This window comes from Protopterus annectens, chromosome 17.part0 (assembly GCF_019279795.1).
Source record: "Protopterus annectens isolate FY-2018-M chromosome 17.part0, PAN1.0, whole genome shotgun sequence".
Lineage (NCBI taxonomy): Eukaryota > Metazoa > Chordata > Ceratodontiformes > Protopteridae > Protopterus > Protopterus annectens.
Window position 1 is genome coordinate 173,135,216 of NC_056751.1, and position 25,220 is coordinate 173,160,435.

Here is a 25,220-nt window from a genome sequence, read left to right on the forward strand (position 1 = left end):
GCACAACAACAGGCTCCACATCTTTTAACGACACACTCCACATCTCACATATGCATGATCTACCAATACAGATAACAGTAGTCTACAGATATGCCATGCTACCTGCATGCTCCATGTGTGCTTGCTGGGTGGCTCCAACCTTCAACATGGTGTATGTCTGCTGCTGTTGTTGTTGGGCAGGTGCCACCAGGCTCAGGAGCAGCTCCTCCACTCTGGTGATGGGGGGGATGGATATTAACACCACCTCCTGTTGCAAGCTGTTGTCTCCACACATCAGCAGCACGCTGACGGACATGTCTGAGAAGATCACTGCAGTGGTGGTGTACCTGCTCATATGTCCGGTTATGCAGGCCTACCTCATTGACCCTGCAGACAACATCTTGCCACACTGCAGTACGCTCCTGCTGGTCCTAACTGGTTCGTGAGAACATGAGACTGTAGTGCTGAATCATACTGGTAGTAATTATGTCATCTTCAGCACTACTGTAAATGGGGTTCCTGCGATGTGCCACGATCCCTGGAAAACATAAATACAAAAATATGTCCGAGCAAGTCATATGGCACATTTAACATTATACAGTACAGATATCACCGAACTGCCATATATAGCAACCTATTAGCTAACCAAGAGTGAAACGCTTTAACTGCCACTTATCACTGCTCACCCCACAACTGCTTTGAAGTGCCTGGCTCACTCTCAATCTAATGAACCATGTTCTGCACAGCAACAAAATAAAATCACTATATAAGACTATACAAGAGTACCTGGCACACTGTATGCAACACGATGCACCACCTAGCCACAGCAGATATACATCAAGCTGATGTGTAAAGAACTATATCATCCATCACAATGAGTGCAAGGTCCAGTAAATGTATTACTATTATACCACACAACTTGTTAATGGCAAACCCGTGTCCAAAATATGTGCACAATTGGGAATATAGGTTGCATACTGCTGTAGTACACCATGAATGTTGCTAGATACGCAGTTATGTTTTACCACACATATGTCAAAAGACAGGTTACAGACATACCAACACACACACACATCAGACATAATTACAGGACACAAAGGCATGACAACCCAGATAAGCTTTGAGTGTGTACTATACAGTACTGTGTGTCAGTACTTACACAACCTTAATCTTGAGAAATGTAAGCTGTGATGAATACAGGGACCACACAAAACAGTGGACGCAAGCAATGTGGACATACACCATACTTTGCTGTACAGGCCCAGAGCTTCAAGTAGTAGTACAGTACACACAGGATTTGGATTCAACATCAGTACCAATCAATAATCATAGATGCAGTTCTTTAGCCTCCAATGACACACCCTAGTTAAAAGCAAGGGACTTAATCACACTGTATGCAATAGCACTTTTTCTGCCTAGCAACAGAATACACAGCTTTTGCTAGGATCAAAGCAAGGACCCATAAAACCATGACATAAACAGTTTCCCACTAAGCTATCCCACAGATACATATCTTTGATGCATTCACAAACACACTGACCATCACAGTCAGTTAACAGCACAGAGAATCTATTGCAACAAGTAGATGTAGGTGTGCATGAGTATATATAACTATATCAATAAATATATCTATATATCTATATCTATATATCTATATCTATATCTATATATATATATATATATATATATATATATATATATATATATATATACACATCCATTGGCGTACATATACATATATATGTAGGCACATATACATTTCACCTTTCATAGTGAGAATATCAATTATACAAAGGATGTGAGGTGTACAGTAATGTAATAAAATTGCACAGATTTTTTGGGATAAATGCATTGAAGGTGTTCACAGCCCAGGTAGCTTTAGCAGGCCTCACTGGATTCAACATTGCAAACTGAACAAAATACCCACAGTGTTTAACCACCACATGTCATATACCAGCACTGTATGCTGTCTTGTTTGTCACATACTAAAACCTACATACAAATATGCACATACTAACCTTCACCAACATATATATCTCCACCCTTTACAAACAGTTGAAATATGTCCCCTGCTCTTTGCACATATACAGATGTGAATATATATGACACATATATATTTCTCTGTATGTGTGTGGCATACACACACAAAGTCCACACTGTTGTAAGCCCCTGGACCTCACAGCTAAACTGTTGTGCCTTGCTGAAACACAAACAGGTGTCACATATGAACACACACGAACATTAGGGGGGTATATATGGCTACAAATGCTAGATAAGCATACTAGACTGCTACAGCAGTTGCCAATGCTAAGCTACACTTTAATATGACTATTATGCATGTGTTGTTCTGTCACACCCATGTTTATATAATGTCAGCGCTAATCCCCCCAACAGCCATTGGCCACACTGCTGTACAGAACACAGATAACATGGATCATATCTTTGACATTTAATGCTGAGCTGCACATTTCACAGGTATGTCCCACTGCCCACAGGTACACACTGTCCATAGCAGTAGTTAAGCAGAACATCTATGCATAAATAAGTACTGCTGCCACATATGAATGGTTCACATTATGTAGCCTATTCTTCAATAACATCTACTACACGCCAGTAAATACATATGTGTCGCATACCTTTCCTTTGTATGATTTGGTAATCTTTCTTTTTCTTTTTCCTTTTCTCTGTATCTCTCTCTGTGTGTCTCTCTCTCTCTCTCTCAGTCTCTGCAATAGAGTGAGTTTGTTGGCAGAGATTGCAGCCTGCTTTTGTAGGTATTTGCACATGAGCATGTGATGGCCTCTGCACCAATTAGTGGCCACCACTTGCTAATTGCATGCAGCCTGCTGTGTAGTAATTGCAGTAATCGCTGTCATAGCAACCCAGTATTATAAATTGCTAACTCAGGTAGGCATGGCCCTTTCAGCTTACCAAGATGGAAATCATCCTTGTTTGCTGTGGATATCATTGTTTAAAACAGAAGGTTGGTATAGTTCTTATATCAGAAGCCAGGGGTGTAGCCAGAGATTTACATGTTGTACTCAGACCTAATGTTGCTGCTTCCAGTACCCACTTGACAGTGTAGAAATGTACTCACTTCTCAAAATGCTACCCCAAGATACATGGAAAGATGTACTTTCTTTTCAACTTTTACAATTAACTGCCATACAAAGCTAGTTATTGAGATGTATTCCTTTGGCACAAGAATTGCTTGTGAACTGCTATACTGTGAATATTCATTTACTCAGTTCTAAACAGTTTGTGCTTTTTTAGTGTTGACATTAGCACAAGCTGCTCAGAAAAACTGGACACATCAGTTCTGTGAGTATGCTTACCTACATCCTTGGTAGACCCTGCACACACAGGTATATTCTACATTTGGGTAGGGGTGCAGAAGTACAGAGAGCATAAGCATTATTGTGTGGATTTTATCTTGCTGGACTTACAGGGTTGCTGTGTACATGTTAGTTTATCAAGGCAAGTAGTCTGTCTGCGTAACTCCCAACTGTGGACCTATCCACATGGTAGCCGGAGAATAACCTGTAATTTTTGTCTGTGCACCACGCAGGTCTTTTCAGCAATAGAGCAATGGCATTGTTACAGTTGGTTGCTACCAGTACATGGCTACATCCATTTGTATTTCAGTGTTGTATTCCTACATAAGGGTATGCTTCCGTAACTCCTTCCAAAGCTATTTGCACAGTGTTTAACAGCAGAAAGGCTGATATGCCTCTGTGTTTCTGCCTCTGCCAGACATCTCAAACACTCGGGTACATATTTGAACAGACTCAGGAAAAAGTAAGGAAAAAGTCAGGGGCACCTTTAAAACTTTAGTGCCATTAAGTTGAAACATTGAGAGAATCAGAGCATATGAATTAATACACCTTTTCTGAAGTAAAAGAAGTGTCTAACTCTTAATTATTGTCATTATTCATTAAGTGTAATTCACCACCTTTCTGGCCAAAGTCAGTAGTTTTAGGAGGGATTCAGAGGGACAGAGCTAAAATTTGTGTCAAAATCAGGGATATCCCTGAAAATTAGGGACAGTTGGGAGGTATGGCCTCTGCCCTAAACAGATATGCCAGTGTTTGTCCTGCTGTGATACTGTGTGGGGTTGTAAAATGATGGCGTAACATTATTTCCTGATAGAATGGCTGCTTCTCTTATCACAGTCATGTAATGTAATCCAACAACAACTATTGGTAAAGATCCACAGAACAAGTTGTGTGGTATGGCATTCCTATTTTTCCTTTACATTCACTCATTCTGATGCATGATATATTTATTTCAGCACCAGTTTGTTGTATATCTACTGTGACTTAGTGGTACTTCATGTTGTGTAGTGTGCACAAGGTTCAGGGTTCGAGGTGTTTTATTTTGCTCCTGAGCAGAAGAAGGGCCCTCACATACAGACTGACTAAGGCACTTTTAAGCAGTTGTAAGTGGCTTTGCTCAGGTTTGCGCGATGCTTAGCAATGTTTAGCTAAGCGCAAACAAGCACAAACTGACGCTAACTCGCTAACTACTGCTTAATAGTGCTTATTCCCGCTAACCCCAGTGCTCATTTCTTTGAAAGAAAAGAAAAATGGGGAGATAGGAAAGTGGTGAAAAAGGGACACAAAGAGGGAAATACAGTATGGAAAGTAGCTCGGGATGTGCAGGATGGGTGTGGGGAAAGTCCATAGCTGCCCATTTCTTTAACAGCAACAGCTGTGCATATGGAATAAATTTGCAGGTAGATATGAAACCTTCAACCCCTGAGAGAGGGGTGAGGACAACAAAGTATGTTGTAATGCCAATTAAATTACATTTTATATGTCCAGTGGACATGTGTACAAAATGGGCAGCTATGTATGGGGCATCATTTTTTTGGGAGCAGATTGCCCTTTTTTTCAGATGAGAGTGGAATGTGGGGTAGGGGAAGTAGGTATATTTGGGGAGGTAGGCTGGGGAGGTAAACAGACAAGACAAACGAGACGCATACAGAGGTGGTATATAACACATGTGGTGGGTGGACACCTTTGACGGGGAGGGATGTTTGGAAATCGCAAGCCCATGAGCCCACAGATGGAAACAGTGGGACTGAGGTCCCCACCCATGGGCAGTCACCACTGCACCTTCACAGCCCAGAGGGTGGCTGTGCTGGGGGCTGTGTAGGAGGGTCAGGCTGACCTGGGAGTTGTGCCACTTGTGCCTCAAGCTGGCGTAGAGGTTCTGCAACAGAACGTTCAATCTCTCTATGCACCACAGCCCAGACCATTTGAAGGGTAATAGGTGGCCCTCCTCTGCCCACGCTTGCACGGGGGGCCAAACCCCATCAACTGCAGTGCTTACATCCGAAGGTGGCACAGGGTCAATGGAGGAGGAGGTCCCAGGCTGAGCAGTGGACCTGGTGCCAGGTGCCATGGCCAGCTGAGGTGGGACAGGTGGGTCTGCTGGGACCGGCCTTTGCATACAAACTATGTTTTGGAGGGTTTAATAAGGATATGGGTTAATAACAATCAACAGCATTCCCAATTAGTTATAACAGCATGCAGAAGTATTCCCATTAACCCAACACACCAGATTTTCAACAGTTGAAAAGCAAGCATAACACATGCATATATAGAACAATAGTGGACATTACAACAGCATGCAGGATGAATTGATGGCAACAGGCCACCAATATTGTGGTATTTTAACAGGGCACATGCATAGAAATAAATGCAAATATTTATAAACCAATAGGACATATGTCCCAACAAATGTTTTGAAATTAGACATACCGATTGAGGTGTGGAATTACATTTTTATGCACATACAGTAGGGTGGAAAAGGATAGCTCAATTAACAACTTATATATCTTTCTAGTTTTCACTACATTCCTATTAACTGCAGTTATATGTCCCTTACATGTATTATTACACTACCCAATGTCCTTATATTGTGCAATTGGATTTTGTTAGATCATTATATACATGAGCTGTATCTTACATGCAAACTGTCCAAGATGCAAATGTTACTGCTACATATTTTGAGAGTTGCTCACACACACTACTGCTAAGATGGTACACTGACAGCTCTACTTTCATCTAATTATCTAGATATGTTCAGGTGAAAGTATCAGTTATATGTTAACAGCTCCCTACATTTCTGGCAGCACACTGACATTTCTGGGGAACAAAATACCAAGCTACTCATGTGCCAGATTAACCTGTACATACTGGGCATGAACCAACAGTTGGTGACTGTAAATATGCATAAAAGCTACTGGAACTCCCTTCATCCACGTTATATGGGCCTACCCAAGTGTGGGTTAACACTGCTTAATACAACAGTACTATTCGTAAAATGCAACAGTACAACAACATATCAAAAAAGAAAAATGACACAGACACACTCCAGGAATTATACATTTATTAAAGGATTATTACACCTTTATTTATTGGGTTAAAATATTTTTTGAAGGCTCTCTCATTTATTTTATATAACACTACATGCAGAATAATTACTAACCTTCCTGATGGCACAGCCTTTGCAACCTATCTTCATGGGCTTGCTGATTCATAGCCCAGACACCTGCAACTGTGAAGTAAATGCAGTGATATTGAGACATACCTATCCATAGTATAGACAAGCATAGCAATTCTTAACTACTTAATATAATGGCTACTTACTCAGTACTGGGGCATTAGGCATTGCACGGGACTCCTGGATCCACTGGTCCAGTTGATCCTCCTTACGTCGCTTCAGGTCAGAATAATGGTGCCTGACCTGCTCACCAGTCTGAGGAACGCCAGTGGCACTGGTGAGATCACGAGCTAGACTGTTCCAGGCCTCCATTTTTATATTGGGTGCCCTGGTACTGGCCCTGCAGGAGTCTTTCCTCATGATTGTGGACAAGGAACCAAACCATTACTTTGGTCTCCTCAATGCCCCAGTGTTGCACTCGAAATCAAGTGCCTTCTCCAACACTGGCCATGCTGACTGCAGAAGGGAGCTAAAACCAGTTATGGCAAATATTCCCGCCTGTGGAGCTTAAATATGCCTCATTTCCCACAAGAATTTGTGATTGGCCAGTTTTGAAAAAACTCAGCTGTAGCCATACCTGCTTAGCTGATGTTAGCAATGTTTAATATTCCTTTGATAGATATGTGTCTGTTGAAAGTGCATGGTTATGAAATGCTGTCATGGCTTAGTGGTTATGTACTGTGACTATAGTGTACAGTATCCTGAGTTTGAGCCCTTTCACTGCTTTTTATTTTACTACTGGCCAGACCTGAATGGTTAAGGTACAGTAAAGGAGGTGTGGCCGTGCTTAGCTGACTTTGCTCAACTTTGCCCGACTTAGCCCAACGTTGCTCGACGTTGCTTGACATTGCGCTAGTTAGCGTGGTGCACAGCTATGTGCAAATACATTGTATTTGCGCTGGTTAGCGCGGTGTGCAGCTACGCAAATACATTGCGCTTGTTAAAGAGCTGCTCAGCTATGAGCAATTGATTTTAAATATGCTAAATGCTGCTAAAATATGCTTAGCCATGCTTTATATTGCTTAAAATAAGTTATTCATGACTCAGAATGCATAACCATTTCACCTTCATATATATATATATATATATATATATATATATATATATATATATATATATATATACATAATTCATTCACTACTACATATAACATTTGAATGCTTTTTACAAAACTTATACATGATAAATGTCAGGAAATATTTTTGTATACAGATTTTCAACACAAAATGGAACATGCAGTAGTGGGACTCGACCCGGGAATACCTACTCTTTGTGCGAAGGCTCTAACCACTATGCTATTGCTATTTTGCTTAATTTGCATTTTTTTATTATTATCCTCTTCAGTGTCTAAGCTGCTAACTGTAGCTAAGCAATGGGCAATCCCGCGCAAACACGTGCAAATACGGGCAGCTATATCGGAAATAAAACAAAAAAAAATACATTTCTTTAATTTTTAAATTTGTACGAGGTTTAATATATGGGGGAGTGTAGTGTTGCAATGTACACATGTGAGCAGACTCGCTCATGTAGCTCAACATTTCTTGGGTTTTGTTAGTGCAGGGGCATGGATTTTTGGACTGCTCGGCAGTCCGACATGCCCCCTACACTCGTCCGCGCTCCATGCAAGCTTTAAAGTTGAGGCAGCAGGGCCTCATTAATATGCATGGCGTGCTGCTGTCATACTCTTAGACTGGCGTTTCTGTGTAAGACTAATCTAGTCTTACATGGAAGATTAGTAAATCCTGGGGATCATCATAATAAAATGTACATATAAACAATCTAGACACTTACAAATAATGACACAAGCAGATATTTAAATAACTTATTTGAAAATGTCATGTGCATATTTTTTCATACTTTAAACATTCCATTTTTGCATAATAACTAAGCTTTTTATCATTGCTGCAATAACATTCTATTCCAAATTTTGGTAAATAAATTATATATTTTATTCTGGCTTGTAAAATTTAATAAATACCCACAACTTAGACTTTATCATTTTTATTACTTGACTTATTTTTCCCTCTGCACCATCCATAAATAATATTTTCCATATTTATATTCTTTACACATTCCCATTGTACCAAATTGAATAAGTTTTTCCAAAACTATTTAGCTCTCATATATTCTTAAAATGCATTTTCTATAGCTTCTAGTTACCTACATGCTATACACTTTCTATATTCCACTGCTTTATATTTCATCTCCCCTTTTACTGGTAATTTTTATCATCAAGCAACATAAAAATCTTGTCCATCTTCCTATTTTTTAATCTGCTTCTCCTTTCTTAAATAGTTGCTTTTATTTCTTTATCTATTTTTTTTTCATGGATATACATCATATGCTATTTTCATAATATTTTCATACCAAAGTTGACCTTTGCTTTCAACATTTTTAATATCCAATTTCTAGCAACATTTTCTTATTTCTTTGCCTTTTCTTCCCACATTCTTTTTATTTTCATATCCTCTACTAATTGTAACTATAATTCCTTATACTTTTACTCCATAAATTTAATTATATTTATTTCTCTCTTAATTCTGCTCTTTAATATATTATACCAAATGTATACTAAGAAAAGAGTCAGATTTTTCAGTTCTAAACTTCCACTTTCTACCTTGCTGTAAATTATACATCTTTAAATCAGATTTAAACTTGTCACTCATGCAATCAAAAATACCATTTTTAAAAATCATTTTCTACCTCTTCCAGACACACATAACAGACCAAACATATTGCGATTTTCCTAAACATACCCATTTAATACATATATATCTTCTTTCTAAAACTCAAATTGTTTTCCATAAATTAATCTTTTACTTCCTAAATCATCTCCACACATTGCATTTTCATAACCTCATAATTGCCAAACCATCCCCCTAATATGTCTATATTTGCATCATTAAAATAAAATACCTCCTTTCTTACTAGTTTCTCTAAACCTCTGTTTTTCCTTTATTGATTTTTAAACTGGTGCAATCTAAAACCCTTTCAGATACTTTAACAACTTCTGTCATTCATTTGATATTTTTGCTATCAAAACTAAATTATCTGCATATGTCAGAATTAAAATAATTTTGATTCCCCACTCATGCATGCACCTAGCATCACTCAGCTCCTTAAACTTTAACTCTACAATATCATTGATACATAAAGAAACCAATAAACCACTCATTGGACAACCCTGCTTCACTTCTTTTTGTATTTTTATTTCTTTACTCACCCAGCCATTCATAATAACCTTAGTTGTAGCTTTATTAAAAGCAGTTTTGAACATTTGTATTATTTTTATCTATACTCCATGACACATGTTTGCTGCTTTCTGGCTCACTGTGTAAAAAAAGGTCTTGCAATAAATCAGTCTACAACCATCCCAACTAGAGGGTGGTAGCAACACATCCATCTTTCACTGTGGCACTTTCTTTATCCTCCATTTGACTACTGTCAAAATGGCTTCACTGAAACAGACACTCCAAATCCACCTTGTCAACTCCAAACACTTTTTATCCATTAAACTGCTTTCCTTTACTCACCTCTGCCATACTACATCTCACACATCATCCTCCCAGCTGCCACTGTGCTAGCAAAAGGAAGTATGCACTAAAACACCAAGACAGCTATGAGTAGGGGAGCCTACTCTGATGCTCTAGCCAAATTTATCCTATTAGTCTAAATACCACCTTGGGTTGCACCTTAAAAGAGGCCACATGCCTGGTCAACAAAATAAACTTTTATATGAAAACAGTTCTGAAAGAACATTTTGCTTGAGAAGGAAATAATCAAAGTCATTTGATATGCCATAATACTTACAGACTATTCTATTTGTTGTGCTGCTATGTCAGAAGAAGCACAACATTCTTTCCTATCGTGCCAAGTAGAATTTCCTCCAAGTTGTTCAGCTCACACTAGCTTCTTTTCTTACAAATCTTATTCTACTTCTGACTTACCTGGGATTTTCTTCACCAATTTCAAGGGTAATAACCACTTTACATCTAATCCCACAATACTCTTTTACTTCACTTATGTCATACTCTTAGTATAGTGGTCTGTCACATACTTCCCATTCTTTACTCTGATTCTCTCTGCATTCTACATCATTCCTTTCATCTTTATCTCATGCTTTACTTTTGTTGGTGTGCAATATCATTGATCACATCCACCCGCACCCTTTCTGTCTCATTCTCTGCATTAGGACCTACACATTGTAGGATTTCCCTTTCCCATTGTCATTATCCCATTTTCCTTATTAGTCTACTGACCGAGAGTACCAAGGTCACCTAACAGTTTTATATTACATCTAGTTAAGATGCTTCCTGCCCAGCCTGATTTTAAGTGTATATTTTCTTAATTAGCATTGTATGAATTTGAGGACAATTTTGAATCTGTTCTTATTTTCCCTTTTCTAGAAGGTCAGTCAGCTTTAGATTGCCTAACCATTATGTCATAACTCATAACCTGCACCTGCTTCTTCTACCCTCTCCAGTTTTCTTGTAACTGTATTCTACAGACATTAAGTTGCATTCCTTCTCTATTCAGATCATCTAGTAGTATATCTCTGTCATAATGTGATACTTCCCGTCTTTAGAATTACTTGCCTTCCCACACATACTTACCTAAACTGCATCCTGTCTTCTGTTTAATACTGTATTACTTACCATACTATAGTCCCATATCACATTCATCATATTATTACCACCTCAGTTGGTTCTGCTGCACATGATCATTGGAGTTTACCTACTCAAGCTGTCTGCAACCATAGTTTCATAATATAACATTTCCTGTAGGAAAATGCATACCAATCATTATAATACCTAACCTTTATCATCATTGCTATCTCTCCACAAGGCTATAGTACACTTCAAATTTGATGTCGTTGGTAATAAACTTTTATCTTCCGGAAATACTAATGTTCCCCTCTCTTTTGCAAAGATTATTTTTTAAACATTTGCTAGTCCTGGTATGTACCTCAGACTCTAGAATCCAAATTTCTAACATGATTTATAACATGTTAATCATTTCAAATGTTAGTTTAATTTGTAACTGCCATTGTCCAAATACAGATTTTTATATACATGTTATACCTCAGGACTACTTCATTCATTCAGCTCTAGCAGTTGTGGCTTTTACATTCTAACTGACCACATCAGTCATTCAGTTTTGCTATATAAGCCAGTACTAATAATTACATGTTTGCAGCTGTCATAGTTCTGTATTACAGTAGCTATCCGACAATCCTGTTATAACCTGACCTTTATATTTATATTCCTTACAGTTTAGCACTAGTTAATAGATCAATCCTACTAAGTATTGATAACTGGATTTCTTTTCTTTTGTGAAATTCTCTAATCTTTTAACTAAACCCTCTCTTGAGTCAACTCCTATATACATTTTCTTTTTGTTCTTTCTTAACTTTTAACATGACTCTTTAAAAGGATGTGCCACTACATTATTCTTATCAGGTACTCTACATATATTCACTTCTCCATGTTTAGCAAATAACGATTAAGGGCAAATACAGTTATCCATTAAGTTACTGTTTACAATTTAATTCATCACAGTTGATGATATTCTCTAATCACTGGTACTCATCAGTATAAAATGTAAAATTTATATATACTACTATATTTCTTCACAAATCCAACCACAATAAATCTTCAAACTTCAAGTTGCAGTCCAAAATGAGCTTTAATTTAAAAAGGGTGACACAAAATGATGGAGTATTGCAAAGGTGATAAAATAAAACACAGTTTTGAGCTCAACAAATATTCATACATAGGCTTAGTATACATACAGCTTTAAGATTTCTGGTGATCTCCATTTTTTTAAATTTACCCTAGGTTCCATATACAGAGTGCCTCTCAAACACATATAGGCTAAGCTCCACTTCAGACTTTCCACTGCAAAGATACCTTTCACACTGGTTAGTTCCTTGCAACTCATATTCTCTGTAGACCCTTAATGCACTTCTTCCTTAATCCAGAACTCAAGCAGACAGGGCTCTACCAGTTTGATGAACTAACAACCCTTAAAATTTTGCATCTGTAGCTGTACCCCATCCATTCCCATGATAATTCTGTGTCTTCTTTCTTGCCTGACAAACATTCTGCGGCTAGCAGATAGGTCAACAACCTCATTTTAATGTGTTGTTCTAGTTCAGCAGTCTAAGAAACCACCGCATGACTCTCCCTATGTGTAATCATTAGTTTGATTCCGCGTGTGTGTTATTTGTCCAGGATAACCCATTCACCCTAAGACTCAGATAATAAGTTATCTTGAAATTATATGACTAGAGGGTAAATGTCCAGTATGAAAGCTTAGCATAAACTTCTTTCTGCCTATATAGACACTGAAGAGGGCATGGCCTTTAATAAGGGTTAATTCCCTTCCTAGAAATACTTTTTGAGGGTAATAAGGTCCTAATTAATTGCTAGACATTTCCTTTCCATTACTGAATATCTGTTCTCAGACTTTCCTCCTTTTAGTAAAGTAACGGAGTATTATGTATCCTATGCTGCATGGCACAATACTGGGCTGATGCCCACATTGGAGGTGTTGGTATGCACAAGAAACATTTGAATGAGTCAGGGAATGTATAAAATAGGATCTGAACATTTCGTACCTTTCAATTTTCAAAATGTTAAAGTCTTTACCTCACAAATACAAGGTACAGGGTTTGATTCTGACCTCTAGTTGTTGGCTAGGCTTGTGATAGTTTGCAAACTATTCACTTAGTATTTATCTATGAACCTATGAACATCATTTGTCCACTGACATTTCTATAAAGCACAACTTTTGTTTAGGATATCCAGGGGGTAAGTGATAGTAACTATGTGTGGAATGAACTTGAAGTAATAGCTAGCCAAACCTAAAAGCACTTTAACCTGCTTTTCATTGCTGGTGTAGACTAGTTCTAGCTTGCTTCAGATTTTCAACCTGGGGCTTCACAATCCCACTGCCTATAATGCATCGCAAGTAGTGGGCTTCTGCCATACCTAATTTAAATTTAGCTGGATTAATTGTCAAACCAGCTTCATGCAGGAAATTCATAATGACTTGAACTTTCAGGAGATGACTTGTCTTCTGTCTGGAGAATATTATATTGTCACCCAGATAGCAAATGGCTTATCTAGTATAAGGTCTTAAAATTATCCAGCAGTATTTGGAATGTTGCAGGTGCACTATCAAGGCCAAAAGGACAGATATTATAATATACAAGTATATCTTTATACAGACAGGCATTATTTCCATATCTTCTGGGGCAGGTAGAATTTGCCAATATCATTTAGTTAAATCTCATGTTGGCATAAATCTTACCCTGTCAAACGTTTCAGTTAATTCAGCTACTCAGGGCATGAGAGAGCAATCAGACTTTAAAATGATATTCACCTTTCTAAAGTCATTTTAAGATCTTTCAGACACATCTATAATTGAGGAAGTTTTGAAATTAACTGTTGGACTGTTCTACTCACTGTTCCATTCTCCTGTTACCGAGCATGTTCTGAACCTCCTCCCAGATTGTTTGGCATTAGGGTTCTGATATTTGATATAGTTTCAAATTAACATTTTAAACAGGTGTGGTATCTGTAATATGTTGGGCTAAACTGGTTCCACCAGCAATCTCTGAAAATATGTCTTTTTTTCCTAGGCATGAATTTATTTTACTTTTTGTTTCCTGACATTGATAATTTCTCCACTTTATGTTAATTTCATGACATGAGGTAGGAGTATTAACATCCTCTGCAAGCATGCTCACTACAGAAAACTTTTCTCTCCAAGTGTTCTGAATATTTATGATATATAACTGTTCTGTTTTTCTTTTCTCTGATTGGCTGAACTTATAATGTACTTTACTGACTTTGTCAACAATTTTTGAAGCTCCTTGCTACTTGGCAAGGAATTTTTTTCAGCAGTAAGTATTAACACAGGTACATTTCTGTTATATGTTATTTGGTGTACCATTTGAGCTGTCTCCATATGTTCTCTTTATATAGGTATTACAGACTTTATATTGTCCTGCAAATCAGAAAAAAAATATCTATCATACTGTTAATAGAAGTGATTCCTTTCTGCCATGCTTCTTTTGCTGGAAGAAGCCACAGAGATATCTGCCATACAGTAACTCAAATGGTCCATATCCAATTAAGGAATGGGGTATTTATCTTAGAACAAAAGGGACAGTTTGTCCAAATTTCTCCAATCCAGTTCTACGGCCATCTAGAACATAGATTTTAAAATGTTGTTAAAATATTCAACTAACCATCAGCCTGAGGATGGTAAACAGAAATCCTTAACTGTTTCATTTAGGAATATTGAGTTCATGCATTGCTCTGTGCATTGTTGTGGTGTGCAGTTCTGTAAGAACTTCTTGTGGAGTTCCTATGGCAGAAAAAACAATACTAGTGTTTTGCTATAACATTAACATTGACTGTTCATATGTGTACTGCCTCAGGAAATTTTTCTCCTTATAACTGCTTGAATTACCCTTATTTAGATTTTCTGGTGGACACTCTAGGCAAGCTGTACAGTAGCTTTCTAGATTTGTATTATATGGTGCAGTAAGATCTATCTAATCTCCTAGCTTTTATTTATTTCTAAATGACAAACTAAAATATAGCTATGTGCTAAATTCATTAAAAGTGTTCTAAACAATTGTGGAACTAATAACTGGCTCAGTATTTCCTCTCTGCCATTTAATACCCCGTAGGGCAGTTCTAAGATTAGTTCAGACTAGGAGTTTGTAGTTGGGCTGTTTTTTTTCCTGATTTCACTATATACATTCTCTCTCTCTCTATCTCTGTACAATTTCTCTAGGTCTACCCAGTTTATCTTCTTACAGCTGAGCATTCCTAAAGTTTATGCAGTTTACCTGTATGTCAGCAGAGTCAACATTGCTTTAATTATTATTTTCACTTAAAATTGAGACCATGGCCTCTTCCTCTACAAATACAGACACAAGCCTTTTCTCATTCATTTAGTTTATGTCATATAAAAAGCAACTCACAACAATATTTTTTTTTCATCAGGGAACTAATATTATCCCTTTCTCATCTTCCGTATTTATCTGATTTTCTTTACACTTGGAGCCCTGCTCTGCTTTTAACTGATTCTCTGCTCAGATGGAACAGGCAGAGAAAAGCAGTATTATCTCTCTCTCTCAGTTTCTACACTCACTTTTCTTACAGTACTGTTAAATATAGGACCTTCCTTTTCAGTTCCCACAGTGACATAACCTGCTTCTTTAACAAATGGAGTCTTTGCGCAAGAGTTACCTTCTCGTTTAGTACCTATACTGATTTCATTTATTTTATCAAGGGTGTTTTAGCAAGACGTAGTCATATCTTTATCTAATACTTCCACCCAGAGCCAAGTTTTAGTTGTTTTTGTGTTTTCAAGCTCTGCACCTGTTCCTTTACTGAAACTGTATTTTTTCTAGGAGAACATCCAGCTGAGTCTTCCCCCAAAATCTCCAAAGCTCTTTATACTGAAGGGAAGCTTGGTATACTATTACATCATGTGTTAAGGCTGGCAATTGAGCTAAAGGATATAATACTTTTCCTAAGAAAGCTTGTATTTCTACCTGTGCTTTAGGGTATTCATTCTTCTCTCCATGTGCACATTTCAATTTGATATTTTGCTTACTGGTTGTCTTAAGTTTGCAGACATACTGTGTATAAGCTGATGCAGTCTTACTTCCCGAATCCAGTAATTCCTGAATTTCTGTTCCCTTGGTTTCAGTATTATAATTAACAGGATAGTAATACTGTGACAAAAAGCAGATTCTACACCTATAGTACTAAACATTTCAGCTTTTTCACATTCCATAAGTTCAAATTTCATAGACATGATTTTAGGTACAATTTGCTGTATATCATAAAAAGTTTTTACAGGCATAGTATTAATTTGCACTTACTGCGTAGTACTTGACTTTGTGCCAAGTCCTAGAATATTTAAAACAAGCACTGATGGAAACTTGTTTTCTTATCTGCAGGCAATAAAGCATTAGGGGAAGTCTTGACTTTAACTGTAGGACTGTGTAAATCTAATTTAGGGTTTGCACATTCAGATAATGGTAAATGTCCCATTAAAACAACTAGGTGTTACTTCTTATCTTAACTACATCTTCATTCTCTGTCCTTTCAAACATCTCAGTTTCATGCATGTCAGAAACAACATGTTTCTCTTACAGTTCCTTATACTAGTATCTCTTCTCCTACTTGTGCAGTTGACATCCTACTATATCCATTACACTCACAGTTCCTACAAAACTGTTATAATGGGTCCTCCAAGTAAAATAACTCTGAACCTCATCTCCCAGCCATATCCCCTCTGTATCAGCACTCATATATCTTACTATTCAAATACAGATAGCCAGTGTAACTGCAATTTCAATTTAATCACAGACTGGCTATTAGACATAAAGTAAAAAAATGTGCTTGCACTCATACCAGCATACCTCCATAACCATGAATCTTAGTGGACCATGAATCTTAGTGGTCACACCCACCTAAACCCAGGCAAAACTCATCATATTCAGGCCTCAGATGGCATATCCCCATCAGCTGCTTTATCACTACCATCTCATCCACTGTCCCACCCTGGCCTTCACATATAACACAGCAACTTAAAAAAAATATTTACATCAAACTTCCTGAAGTGCATGAATGGATAGCACTACACACTCCAGATGTTATAGTTGCCAGGGTCTATGTTCATGTATAAAAAACAAACATTACAGCGAATGGCGAGTGATTGAACATTAAACAGTGAAAGTTTAACGTTCTGAAAAAAGGTTAACAACAAAAAATAATTAATTGAATGGGCATAGTTGGCCAACATCATGAACATAACCAACCAAGGTGGGAGACTTCACCCCCCACACACACCCCAATGTGGGGGGCTGTGACCCCACCCCAACTATATATATATATATATATATATATATATATATATATATATATATATATATATATATATATCATCTCCAAGATCACACTACAGTGGGAATAGGGCAAATTTAAAAAAGTTACCTTCAGTTACCTTCATCACGGTGCTTCCTGGTTGTTGGCCAACTATGGCCATTCAAGGAAGCATTTCTTGCTATTAAACATGTTCAGAGTGTTAAAATTTCACTGTTTAACATATGATTATTAGCTGTTCACTGTAATATTTTTTTCAATACAAGAACATAGACACTAGTTGCCATAGAAACCTGGCTCTGACAAGAAACAAAAAAATGAAGAAATTGCCCTGTCAGGCTAATATATTATAGATTAGAAAGAGCAAACAAAAAAGATGGCAGTGTCACTATTTTCTTTAAAAAAAACATGAGATATCGCCCTTTCCCCCACACCACGTCAACTTTCTCTAATTTGGAAAATCTACCAGCCCTGCTAAAATTGAACACTCACAAGACAGTAGCACTCATGGGTATATACATAATCCCAAATAGGCAGTGGCTTATCTAGTATGAGGTCTTAGAACTATCCAGCAGTATTTGAAATGTTGCAGGTGCTCCATCAAGGCCAAAAGGACAGATATTATAATGTACAAGTATATCTTTATAAAGACAGACATTATTTCCATATCTTCTAGGGTAAGTAGAATTTGGCAATATCATTTAGTTAAATCTCATGTTGGCATAAATCTTACCTTGTCAAATGTTTCAGTTAATTCAGCTACTTAGGACATGAGAGAGAAATCAAACTTTAAGATGATATTTACCTTTCTAAAGTCATTGTAAGATGTTTTAGACACATCTATACTTGAGGAAGTTTCTCCTGAATTAACTTTTATTAGTATACTACATCTCCTCAAGTGTAAGTCAGTAAACACTCTCTCCATAGACAATGCTGACTCTGAGCTCAACAAAAATCTTCCTAGGTATTCTGAACACACTAGCACCACTTCAGAATAAACACAGTCAAGGGCATCCCTGCCCTATGGCTATCCTTAGCAACAGAACAAATCATGAAACAAATAAATAAAGTATTGAAGGTATGAGCAAAAAAATAAAACAGTCCCTACTTTACCAGCATACAGACAGCTAAGAAAACTAAAAAAAAAAAAAAAAAAAAACTTATCAGCAATGACTAATCAACCAATCAAAACATATGCACTAATAATCCAAAACTGCTCTGGGCCTCAATCAATAAACTATTAAATTAAGGATAAGTTACATAGCCAGCACCAAACACATAGAGACAAAATGGTACCATAGAAAAACAATACAATACAATACACACTTTATACACACAGCAAAATCATTAAAAACCAAGGTGTCTAATCAAGTTCTTGAGGTCCATACTCAATCGAATAACCTTCATCAGCATTTTTCCTTCCAACCAGTTCCCGCAGAGGTCATCAAAAAATACCTCAGAAAAATTAGCGACTACTACGACTGTTCCTGACAATCTACATCTTTTATATGAGACCACATTATTCTGATAAAAACTATTTGAATACACAAATAAATTCTCAAAATATCCCATAAAAATAATAGCATAAGAGGGAGCAAAGCTGGCACCCATCGCAGTGCCTTCCTTTTGCAAAAAATACTTCTTATCAAATTCAAAATAGTAATGTGTAAGGCAAAATTCTAATGTCTAGGAGACATTAGGAATGGGAGGCTTGATAGTCCAGTGGCCAGTCATTTTCATCAACAGGATGGGGGTATAAGTACAGATTTGATATTTAGTGTTTTGGCTAAACCTTATGGAGTAGGGGGGGCAGATCGTGGTTTTCAAAAAAGATTATTAAATATGGAATCAAATTTTATTATTAATTTCAATACTTTGTATCCAAAAGGAATGAATTTAGAAATGTAGTAAGATGGGTAGTTTGTTAATGATGTGTATTAAGATATTGGTTATAAATTGTTATAAACTGTGAATGTAATGTCAAAATGAAGTTTCATATGGCTTTAAATTTTTGAAAAGATGAAAAAATGGTTAATTGTTTAATTGTTGTTAATTATTGTCATGATGGGTGATGTATATAAACTGTTTTTTCATATTGTAAGTTATTCCATTAGAAGGCGAAGGCCGAGGTACCGGAATTGAAGTAAAGATATTCAAAAATCCAGTTTGGGATGCTATTTTCGTTTTTGGTGAAAAGTTTTTCTTGTTACAAAGAAATGCTACCCAAGTTCAATATGCTAGTAACATGACCCTAATCTGTTCTGCCAAATGACTCTCTATAAACTCCAAGACCTTACACAATAATCTGTTTTATCAATTGAAACATAACTAAATAATTCACAACTATTACTAAACCCTCAGAAATCTAAATTACTGCTCTTCACCCCAAAACATATCTCTACCAAAACAACACTATTCACTATTATCCTTGCCAGTAACACCATGATAGAACAAGTAAACTACACTAAATTACAGGTTGTCATAATACATGATGGGAGGGTGGCCTAATGGTTAAGGTGTTTACCTTACAAACACAAGGTGCAGGGTTCAAGTCTCACAAGAAACAATTAGCTAGGCTTAAAATGGCTCACAAGGACAGTTAGCTTAGTACTAACCTATGACTAGAATAAAAAGCAAAATACCAGGACTTGGCGACAGCTGTAGAATCCTGTATAAAAATCTTTACTTGACACAAGAGTTTTCATGGATAACCCCACTTTTTCAGATGTCTAATACATTTTAAAAACAGCTCTTAGTTTAAATACGCACCCTCTCTTGGAACACATGATTAAAAGCAACCAATACATTGTTCTAGTGTGAATAAGCACTTTCTATTTAAAGCAACATTCTACAAGGTACATGCCATTAACTGGACTAGAAGTCTGAAATGTATTTATACACTTCTGAAAGCCTATTTGTAAAATATCTAATTATAATTCAAACTTCCAGAACATTTCAGTTTACAATCACAAGCACAGATCTGCACATATTTACATTCTCCACTTGTATTTTCCAAAGCACATACAAGCATGTAACAAGAAGTTAGTAACAAGAAGTCAGTGATTTATCATACAAACAATACCACAACGCATTTTACCTAAAAAGCTGCCTAGACTTTAACTTAGGACACAGGGGTATATATTCATTTAATTCATGACCTCTATTAGCCCTTAGTTTTACTATCCACTTAGCTTCAAGCTCTTCAGAGATGTTCCGTAGATCTCCCCCTCTTATACTCTCATAAGTTCTCCCTATAACTAAAAATTTAAAGACATGTTCCATATCATTATTAATAGTGTGTCTGGCCAAGGGATTCACTTTGTTCTTTTTATGGATGGCATAAATGTGTTCACCTATTCTTTCCTTCAGAGACCTGTCTGTCTTCCCTACATAGAAACTACGGCACATTGTGCAGTGGATCAGATAGACTAAATGCTCTGTTTCACAGGTGGCATTGATGTCAAACTCATATGTCTTTAACTGGTCTGGATGTTTAAACTTAGAAGTACAATCTATGTATTTACAAAAATTACATCTGCCACATTTTTGTGCCTTTCACTATATCTGGCCTTATAGGGCCATGTTTGACATCAATGCCACCTGTGATACCACTACGTGAACAGTTTTACTAGCATTTCTCAGTTCCATACATTGTTTTGTGACTCTGCTCACCCCCCACCATTATACTTCTGATATATATATAAAATCAAAAATCATTTTATACTTCATCTCTTCAATTCAGTATTAACATTTTCTGTCCTGTCTAGCATATTCCATCACCTCCATTTCTTTATTTTGAATTTCAAAGTACTAATCACGTTATCTATTATCTATATGACAAACACACTAATGCACATCTTCAAATGCTCAGTGTTTCAACATCTACTAATGTTTAAGCATCTTTTATACTGTAATAGTTGTCTCTTTTTCATGCAAATATAATCCAATGAACAAATATATGTGCAATTGTGAGTGTATATTATTTAATAACTGCTGATGTATATTACTGAATGTCTGTTTAAAAATGTTTGTAATATGTTGCAGCTTTTCTCCCCAGGTTCTCAATGAGAAGATTTTTTTTTACTAAATCCAGTGTTATAAACCCAGAAAATAAAAGTAAAATAAAAGTAACACAGTGAAAAATAAATAAAAGATTTACCCCAGGATTCAGCAAGCTCTGCACGGCGTGCAGGAATAGTGCAGGAGCTGCTGGAGGCAATATGGCTGCCGAGAGATCCAGGAACAAGCTCCCGGGATGTGCACGAGCGCTCCTGCACTGTTCCTGCACAGACACAGCTCCTGTATGCTAATTACCCCATTTGCAGGTAAAAAACATGCAAATGAGGTGAATTAGCGATCCAGGAAGCTGGCAGCCATCTGTGCAGGATTAGTGTAACCTGCAGAAATGTACTCGGTTAGTAACTGAGTACATTTCTGCAAACTACAAAACAGAGCCATGACAGCTCCAAATAAAAGGTGTATATAATGTGGAAAGGATGCCAATGGCCAAACTTATTTTTTTTGGCAAATTTCGTCCGTTTAAGCATAGGGCAGCGGTGGGCAAATGGGACTGGCCGGAAAATAAAAGTAAAACCCTGAAAAAAGCTATTTCTGCAAAATCACAATTTTGCCATTATAGTCAATGGCAGGCAGAAGACAACAAGGCCAGTGAATAGTGATAGCTAAGGGGGAAGGCTCAATGTCAGACTTGTAACTAGACATTAGCAGGCAATTCTATGCAAATGAGGGGAATGATACTGAATCACAGATTTTCCCTCATGGCTAGCCTGCACCCAACCGTGTAGGGGCAGGAAAACCATGGTGCAATCCTAAGAGGTAGCTGAAATCATAGAGGGGTGTGTCAGGCATACTGTAAGCTTATTGGAGCTCTGTGGCTTGGGTCCGCCCTTAGCTTAGCAGAGCTAAGGAAGGTGGTGTGTCTGAAGCTGACAAGCACACTTTACATTGCCTAAACGGGTGTGCGTGCCACGCACCGGGTTTTAAACAAACAAACAAAAAAGTAAACCAGGAAATAGCAGCTCCATTCACATCTGAGCACTGTGTTTGCACGATGCGCCACTGGGCTTAATCAGGAAGGCAATGGGAAGGGAAAATAGCAGTAGGAAGATAATCAAGGAGAACTAGCATAGCTGGCCGGTGAAATGTATCAGAATCAGCCAATTACACAGGCAGCAATCCAGCCCAGGCACTACTATAAACTATGCAATCACCTTTCCCTCTGGTTTTTCCAACAAACTCTACACTGCCGGTGTACACAAACAGGGAAATGTTACCTAAAAAAAAAAATCAACAAAATGATAGGGGCTGCATTCGCTCTCATAAATCAACATGTGGAAGAGGCTGAGGGTGGTGATGACCAACCCACGGTGAAGAGAAGGAGAAGAGTGTACAGACCCAGGGCAACCTACCAGGGGCTACATGAGCTGGAGTTAGTGGAGCGCTATAGGATGGACAGGGACCTCCTATAGGAAAATTGTTGACCTGTGCCGGCCATGCCTCACACACAGAGCCAACAGAGGGGAACCCATCCCAGTGGATACCAAGGTATGTGTAGGCTTAAGAATACTAGCCACAGGTACCTTCCAAAGGCCAGCTGGGGATATCATGGGGTTCTAACAGGCATCAGCATCCAGGGTACTCCAGCAGTTCCTGGATGCCATGTCAGCACATGCCGGTGAGCACATATATTTCCTCAACACCCGTGAGGCATTGACAAGCAATATGTGTCTCTTCCACCAAATAGCAGAATACCCTGAGGTAATAGGTGCTATAGACTGCATGCACATACACATCAAAGCACCTCCCGGCGAGCAATGTAGAGTCTACATAAACCACAAGGGCTTCCCCTCCATCAACTGCCAGGTTGTGTGTGATTCCCAGGGCATTATAATGAATGTGTGTGCTGGCATCCCTGGAAGCTATCATGACTCCCACATCTGACATATGATGCAGCTGTACCAGAAATTTGCCAATGGGGACATCCCATATGGCCACCTAATGGGGGGGTGCTGGTTATGCACTGGAGCTGTGGCTCATGACACCCATCAGTAATGCACACAAACCCGAACAAGAACTCCATAATGAGGCACATGCACAGACCAGAATCATAACAGAGCATGTGTTTGGGATGCTCAAGTCACGGTTCTGGTGCTTGGACATATCCGGTAGAGCCTTGCAGTACTCACCAGCTACATGTACCCAAATTGTCATCATATGTGCCATGCTACACAATATGATCTTGTAGAAACAGCTGCAGCAGGAACAGTATGGGGAGGGCCACACAGCCCCCTCCATTGCCAAGGCCTGCACAGGCACAGAGTGACTCAGAGGAGGAACAACTTGAGCCTGCCCCAGTAGGCAGAAGGAGGCATGCCCAGTATGCCCAGGCCTTAGCAAAGAGGTTACACATAGCATATACACTGACACGGTAGGAACCCAGGGAATGACACCTCACTCTGACTCACACATACAGTAAAAGGGATGTCAAACATTACACTACCTGTGCTTAACCATGATTAGGGAGTGTACTATGTGCATCTGACAAAGTCAGCCCTCCAGCACCATCCTCAATACTGGCACAGCCACAAGGTATGTCACGCTCATTATCAATTGCTGAATGGAGTAGAATGTTCTGCTACCTGTATCTATGGTATGGATGTGAGCATGTTAGGGAATCAGGTGGCTGAATGGGATGCCAGCAGATAGTAGACACCTATATGGGCAGCATGAAATCCTTAACAAATACTGGTGTCACCATAGTAAGCAGTACTAGACAAGATGACAAAACCCACTGCAGGAGATGTGGTGGGCCAAATGTGTGTCAATAGGACACACACATGCATGTCAGTGAGGCTCATATACCCAACAACAGTCTCAGTCAGCAGGACAGGTGTAGACAAACACAAAGAAAGGCTGTGCTATGGCCTCTGATTGATGGCTATGGAGAACAGCCCCCCCTACAGACCTACACAGACATACTACAACAGGTCAGGCAGTGGGATGTTTGTTCTGAAGGGTAAGAAGTCTGAAACTGAAATGTCGGTCAATAAAACCTAAGAACTGTAGTACACTGATATGACTCTAGTCTGCATGATAGGTCAGAGTACAGAATGAAATGGAGTACCTGAAATACCAGTACAGTCATAGCAGATGTGTACAGTTGTCAGGTGTACCTCCCCCCCCACAATTCTATGTAGAAATGTAGTAACATGTATGTGTAGGTATAATAACAGTGGAGCACAGATTACCTAAGCTGGCCAAAGTAGCAGGATAGATTGTAGAATGTGTACAATATGCAGGGTTGTGTGTGTTACGTTGGTGTATGTTGTATATTGTGTGAAAGTGGTCAGCATGTAGGCATGGTGGGTTGAGTCCTAGTGGCCAATGGCCAGTACTGCTGATGACAAGGCCAAGTTCTCACAACTGCAGTGCCAAACACAATGCATCCCAGCAAGACACATTCCAGCAGTAATAAATACTAATTGTTCAGATGTAATATTTTTCACCATCTGAAAGATGGACATGGCATGAATGTGGGCCCAGACATACAAACAGTACACAGGTGGAAGAACCCTAGACAGAGAGTGTATAAAATGTTACTTTCAAATGGACACACCTTTGGAATTGTATATATAGGTTATCAGCACAATAGTTGACTGTGTAGTATGGAAGACTGATGTTGTCTGGGCAAACACTGGCAGACCACAAAAGTCACAAGTATGAAGTACTGAGAAACTACTGATGTCCCTGCACAAGCCAGCATAAGTTGAATGTCTCACGTATATCTGTTAGTCA